The sequence below is a fragment of the Pipistrellus kuhlii genome, unplaced genomic scaffold (assembly GCF_014108245.1).
Source record: "Pipistrellus kuhlii isolate mPipKuh1 unplaced genomic scaffold, mPipKuh1.p scaffold_m20_p_4, whole genome shotgun sequence".
NCBI classification, from domain to species: domain Eukaryota; kingdom Metazoa; phylum Chordata; class Mammalia; order Chiroptera; family Vespertilionidae; genus Pipistrellus; species Pipistrellus kuhlii.
This window is the reverse complement of record NW_023425540.1, coordinates 83,304,368-83,311,659: the sequence shown is the minus strand read 5'-3', so window position 1 is coordinate 83,311,659 and position 7,292 is coordinate 83,304,368.

The following is a 7,292-nucleotide window of genomic DNA, read 5'->3' as shown; positions in this document are numbered from 1 at the left end:
CTCCATAAAAATCCCTAAACTATGGGGTTCAGAGAGCTCTGGGGTCTAACACAGCCACGTGCCAGGTGGTGGTGCACCCAAACTCCACAGGGAAAAAGCTCCTGGGCTCAGGACCCTTCCAGACCTCCCACTCTGTGCGTCTCTTCATTTGTCTGTACATCTGATCCTTTACCACCTCCTTTATAATAAACGGCAAACATAAGTGAGTGTTTCTGAGTTTTGTGAGCTGCTCCAGCACATCACTGAGAGTGCGGTGGTTGTGAGAACTTTGACACTGTAGGAAAGTCAGATGGAATTGGGGGTACCATGGGACCCCATCCTTATGGGTGTCTAAAGTGAGCTCGGTCTTGTAGGTCTGAGCCCTTAACCTGTGGGGTCTGACACTAACTGCAGGTAGTTAGGTCAGAACTGAATTAATTTATAGGACACCCCTTTGGTGTCCAGAGAGTTATAGAATTGGTTGGCCTGGGAAGAGGGGAGGCGGGGAGATGCACACATTTGGGGTCAGAAGTGTTGTGAGTAGAGAAACAGTTTTCTTTTATCCCCAGAGGTTGCTGTGAGGATCCAATGAGATAACACACATAACAAATGCCCAGGAAGTATTTCCATTGGTAACATTTGCCTTAATTTGGTAACAGCATAATTTATTTGGGTTTTTTTTGTTTGTTTGTTTTTTTGTTTTGTTTTGTTTTGTTTTTACAGAGAGGAAGGGAGAGGGATAGAGAGTTAGAAACATCAATGAGAGAGAAACATCATCGATCAGCTGCACACCCCCTACTGGGGACGTGCCCGAACCAAGGTACATGCCCTTGACCGGAATCGAACCTGGGACCTTTCAGTCCGCAGGCTGACACTCTATCCACCAAGCCAAACCAGTTAGGGCATTATTTGGATTTTATCAAATAAGAACTGAGTAGGGGCTCCTCAAATACAAAGGATCGTGGATTTAGATAGGGAAAAAAATACATCTTTGAATTCCTAATGTGGCAACACACCCTCAGTAGTGCTAGCAGGACTTGTGACTTTGTCACCCTCATGAATCACAGGGGTTTTTTTAATCCTCACCTGAGGATTTGTTTTTATTGATTTGAAAGAGAGAGAGAGAGAAAAAAGAAGTATTGATGTGAGAAAGAAATATCAATCAATTGCCTCTTATAGGCTCCCCAACTGAACCTGCAACCTGGGAATGTGCCCTGACCGGGAATCAAACTCACAGCCCTTCAGTGCATGGGATGATGCTCCAACCAACTGAGCCACACCAGCCAGGCAGGAATCACAGGTATTTTTATATTCTGTGACTGTTGCAGATATATATAGCTAGTTTTCTTTGTAACCTGTGTATAATTTTCTGCATTGAAAATATTATTCTAAATATTCAATTCTGGTTATTACAACGCATGTCAAAGTGTTTAAAGGGATTGGTACTGAGTTTAGCAATTTACTTTGATGTACATTTTTAAAAAATAAAATGCCTAGATAGAGTTATGGATGGATGGAAGGAAAGATGGATGGATGGATGGATGGATGGATGGATGGATGGGTGATGAAGGGTTAAAACGGTGACAAAGCAAAATAAAATGTTATCTGGGTGCTGGGAACATGAGTGTTCACTGTACAATTCTTTCATCTTTTCTGCATGGTTGAACATTTTCACAATAAAATGTTGGGGGAAATGCTTTCTAAAAGAGAGAAAAGGATAAAACTGGTAAGTGAGGCAACATTCAAGGTACGGGCAAAGAGAGAAGATTCACGAAGTGTGGAAATTCTGAGAAATTTACCAAAATGCATGCATTTCTCATGCTTTTGGAATTATTCTTGTCCTTTCCGTGGCAGGCCAGAAGTGGCTGTGCCAGAAAAGGCAGAATTGCTATCCTTCAGTTATTTTGGGGGGTACAGACTTCAGTCCTTCTTCCTATGGTCAGTAATCCGGGAGAGGCACTGCCAAACTCATGCTCAGGATACTCAGAAAGAGCCCTGGCCTGTGTGGCTCAGGTGGTTGCACATCGTCCCATGCACCCAGAGATCGCCAGTTCGATTCTCTGATCCCCATCAGGGGGTGTGCAGGAAGCAGCCATCTCATTGATGTTTTCCCTCTCCCTAAAATCAATTAAAAAAAAAAAAAAAACCCAAAACATTTAAAAAACATACAGTATTTAGAAAAAAGGTAAAATTTTTATATGGTAAATATATTTTTTAAATATCCAGTGCTAAATCAACAAAAATAAAACCCCAGTTCATCTTCAAAAATAAGACAAAACATTTTGGAAGGAGTCCATGGGCTTTGCCAGAGGGGTCCTAAGAATCGAGGTGTCCCAGCTGGTCCCGGTGCACCTGCCCCTTGATAATCACGGGGATTCTGGTTGGGGCTTCCTTCCCTGTTTTTAGATGACTGCCATGAAAAGAGGCACCATGTGACAGTCGCCTGACCCTCTGTGGGCCGTGGCCTTGGCCCTGACCAGGCAGGCACGCGCTCTGGTCCCTCTGGTTCTTGCTTCAGAGCAAGGAGACCTTGGGAGGAATCTGGCCAAGTGACAATCCTCCCCCTCCTGCCAGAGCCAGGTATGGAGCTAAGTCAGCCCTGAGCCTGAGATTTACCCCCAGGGGCAGCAGGGATGTCTGAGCTCTGGGACTTATTGGGAGGCATTTCCCAGGTGAGGGCCGTTCTGCTGCCTGCCTCCCCAGGCCGGAGCCTTTTTCTTCCTTGCTAACACATGTCAAGCTTGTTCCAGGTGTGGACACCAGACACACACTATCTCATTCCGTACCTGCACCCCTGAAAGAAGAGCTACCGTTCCTCTCCCTCCTCCACCAGCAGGGGAGCAAAAGCAGACAGGTGAAGTGACTGGCCCAAAGTCACACAGCACAGGGCCGTATTCCTGACAACCACTCCATCCTGCCTCCGTGAGGATGGGCCAGAACCCAAATGGGCCCTGATAAGCCCACGCCTGCCTGAGACACACTGGGCCGCTAGCCATATCCTTTCCCTGGAAGAGCTGCTCCTCCTCTGTACTCCACAGCCTGAGGCCATTCCCACCCACAAATCACCGGACCAGATACCTAGGGGTCTCCCTCAGCCACCCCTAAGTCTGACAATGCTTCCTCCACAGGCATATGTGTCTCCAGCCTCAGTCTCTTTCCCTTTAACTCCTCCCCACTTTACCAACTGAGTGACCTGGGGCAAGTCACTTCTCTGTGCCTCAGTTTTCCCATCTATAAAATGGGGGAAATGATAGGCCTATTTCTTACAGTAATCATAAGATCAAAGAGGGTTTTTTAATTAAAATACACACACGTATTAACATATCAGGTTTTACCGTGGGCCTGGCACAGAGGACATGTTCAATGTTATTTCACTACTATAATTATCATCTCCTTCCAAGGACACAGCAAATGTCAAGCGGACCCGAGATGGTTTCACAGGCGATCCAGTCATGTCCCTCCCAGCCAAAGGTCCTGTGATGGCTTCCAAATGAGCCAAGAAGGAGGCACAAACGCCTCAGGCTATCTCAGGAGCCGAAGCTAATGTCCCCCACCTGCTCCTCCTGCCCACTGTGCTCTCTCATCCTACAGTGAACTCTGAAGCCGTAACCCTGTCCTGGCCCAGGCCCTTTGCACTGCTGCTTCCCTGCCCAGGATGTTCTTCCTCCAACACCCCGCACAGCTGCTCTTCCCATGCTTCAGTCTCAGCCCACATGGAGCTCCTCACCCCGGCCTCCCCGCCCCAGGGCCAGCGTGTAGCTCCGCTCCTTCCAGGCACAGATCACATTCTGTCCATTTAGATCTGCTTGCTTTGACTGTCCCCTCACTAGAGTGTCTGCTCTCTAAGGGCCGGGACCTCATGGGGTGCTCCTGGCTGGATCCCCAGGACTTAACACAGCACTGGGCGCCTGGAAGGTGCTCCACAAATGTTTGTGGGATGACCTCAAGCATGAATCAGTGAATGAACAAGTGAGCAATGGGGGTCTCGTCCCAATGTTCGTTTGTGCCTGGGAAATGGAAGCTGAGATGAGGTGACTTCGCAGGTCACATACATCAAGTGGGCAGAGCCACCTTCTACACACATCTGAGGTTACTATATATTTAATATTATGAAACTAGAGGCCCGATGCACGAAATTCGTGCAAGAGTAGGCCTTCCTCCCCCCGGCTGCCAGCACCAGCTTCCTTCTGGCACCCAAGACCCAGGCTTCCCTCACAGCCCTGGCTTTGTCAGGAAGGACATCCATCTGATTAGCATATTATGCTTTTATTATTATATTATAACTATTTTGTAAGTACAGAGGGACGCATGCAATGTACACAGAGCTCTAGAAGGCTCTCTCTTTGACTTCCACCAGCCCTGGTGGCGCAGACAGCAGAAGGCTCCCCCAATCACAAGCTACCCTTGAGCACCACACCAGCAGGAGGGACCGGTTTCGAGTTTTTCACTCCATGCTGGGACGGGGTCATGAGAATCCTCTGGCAGCTCACAAGGATGCTCTGCTCCATTGGACAGGAAATCTCATCCTAACGGCTGAGTCACACACAGCCAAGGGACAGGGTGGGTCTTGACAAACACTGTCCATTCCAAACTCAGTTCCAGCCCGGCTTTCCCCTCCCCACACAGCTCAGCTGTCTTCAAGTCTGCTCACCGGCAAGACACTGCCGAGGAGGAAGGAAGCGAGCAAACCCAAAGAGAGGGGGCTGGTTTGTGGTGGGCGGCCTGGACCGATGTCCCGTGTGTCAGGGAGAGAACTGCATCACGATTCCGAGAATCACCAGGCCCACAAGGTGCTTAGTTAATCCTTGCTCACACCCCTGCAAAATGGTCAGCCCTGTGATCTCCATTTCACAGAAGAGGAAACAGGGCTCAGAGAGGTTGAGGGTTTTGCCCGGGTTGCACAGCTGGCCACAATTACCCCAGAGCCACCCCCACTACCTTTGGCCACATGTCAAGCGCTTAGAACCATTCTTTTTTACCACCAGCTTAGGAGCTACATGCTGTGTTTAGCCCCATTTTACAGATGAGAACACTGAGGCTTGAATAAGAAAATTTGCCCAGGGGCTGGCAGTGAGAGGATTGGAACCCAGTGCATCTCCAGTGCCTATGCGCTTCCCTCTGCACCCAGTGCCTCCTGTCTTGTCAGATCGGCATCCAGAATCTTGGCTTCTGTACAGTTGGCCTGGAGGTCACTTCTGTACAGGTAAAGTGACCTCCAGGCCAGGAACACTCCCTGGCCACAGGGAGTCTCACCCTCCCTCCTACTCCGGGGCCCCTCTATTAGACAAGCCCCAACAAAAGTGACCCATGTCTGCATGCACTAGAGCACATGTGTCAAACACAAGGCCCGCGGGCCAAATTCGTCCCGCCAGGCCTTGCAATGTGGCCCGCACCGCGCTGTCATCACTGCACTCTACTGCGTTTCCAACACAATGACAGTTTATGACTGTTCAGTAAACCATTTGGCCCGCGATTTAGGCTGGATTTTAGATTTTGGCCCCTTCTCTGATTGAGTTCGACACCCCTAGAGCAAGAATGGGACACAAAGGACATTTGCTAGTGACACCCCTGGGAAGTTGTGGCTGGGAAGGGGCTGAGAGTTGGCTGCCCTCCCATGTAGGAGCTGGGACAGAAAAGTTGGTGACTCACCCTGTCACATGCTGGTGGGTGGGACGGCTTCCAGTGAAGTGCACCCCTCCCTGCCCTCTCATCTGACCACCTGGGCCTACCAGCTATTCCTGTCTTCTGGACCCTTCTCTTCATCCACTGAGCCCACCTCTTTTCTCAGACCCCTTGCAGGAAGGGAGAAGCTAGGTGTTTCTCCCACCTGCCGCCCTCCCCGCACTCCCTCTGTGGTTCCAGCCCAGGCCTTGGGCTCTCCTGCACTGGTGTGACTGGTCCCCACGTTGAGGCCCTTCTATTCACATGTACATCTCCTGCCTTGGCCATGCTACCCACCCAGGAGCCCCTGTTAGAGTGTGAACAGAGCTGGAACAAGGAGCTAAGGCTGAGGGATGGACCGATGAATGGACAGCCTAGAGGCAGATGGGAACACAGACAACTATGCCGAGCAAAAGAAAGCAGGCGGTGTACATGCAAAATGTTCGCTCCGAGGTAAGCAAGGCAGATACAGGGATCTGTGCAGCTGCAGAGCACAGAGCAGAAATAAAAATGTCCTGATTTCTTATCAGCCAAACATGCCCCCTAGAGGCCAAGCGTGTGACTTTTAAAGAAATACCCTGAAAAGGGCCTGGCTCAGCCAGGAGCCTTGGAGTCTTTTTTTTAAAAAACAGCTTTATCAAGATATAATTCGATGCCACAGAATTCACCCATTTTGAGTGTACATTTCAATGGTTTTAAGTAAAGTCACAGATAGTTGTAACCCTCACCAGTCAATTTTAGAATATTTCATCATCTCAAAAAGAAACCCTTTAGCTATCGTGTCCCTAGCCTTCATCCATACTCCTCTAAGTCTTAAGCAGCCATTAGTCTGATTTTCCGTCTCTATGCATTTACCTATTCTGGACATTTCATTTAAATTGAATCATGCAATTTGGGTGCTGGTCCCAGACAGGGTTGGGGAATGATCCTGGGTAGGTAAAGCAATGTGACACCCACTGTAGGGCCCTGCCTGCCAGCTCAAATGTCCTGGGGCTCTAGAATTGTCCCCAATATACTTCCAAGATGCTGCCCAGGTCTCCAGGGAAGAGGCTTGCCCTAGCCTAGAGGGTAGTCAGCCCAGAATTTCAGGTTTTAATCCTCTGAAATCATCAGTCCAGGCGGGGGAGGTCAATTTCAAGGCCATGGCATAATATGAGACCAGGAATGGACCACCTGGATCATTGGCCTGTGAGTGTAAATTCATGTAGACACTGTGTGTGCACACATCCATACAAGCTGAGCGCATACACTTGTGTGCACAGGGGAGCACGTTTACACGTGAGCAGGGTCATGCAGGGGTAGGAAATGGATCAGTTAGGACTCTGAGCTACAAGAAGCAAAACTGCAATTTGAACCAATGCAGGCATAAAGGGAACCTGCATGTTTTAGAGATCGATGGTGGGGTCCAGAATCAGGCATCGAAGCCACCAGAATTTTCTCACTTCTCACATGTTTCTCTCTGTAAATTGGCTCCACATGGGCAAATCATCTTGTACCACTGGCAGACCCACCTGGGCTCACATCTTACCACCTCTGTGCCAACTCCAACTGGCAAAAATCCCAGGGAAGGCTTCTGATTGGCCCATCTTGTGTGCATTACTGTACCAATCACTATATCCCAAAGGAGTAGAGTAACAAGGATTAGTGCCCAA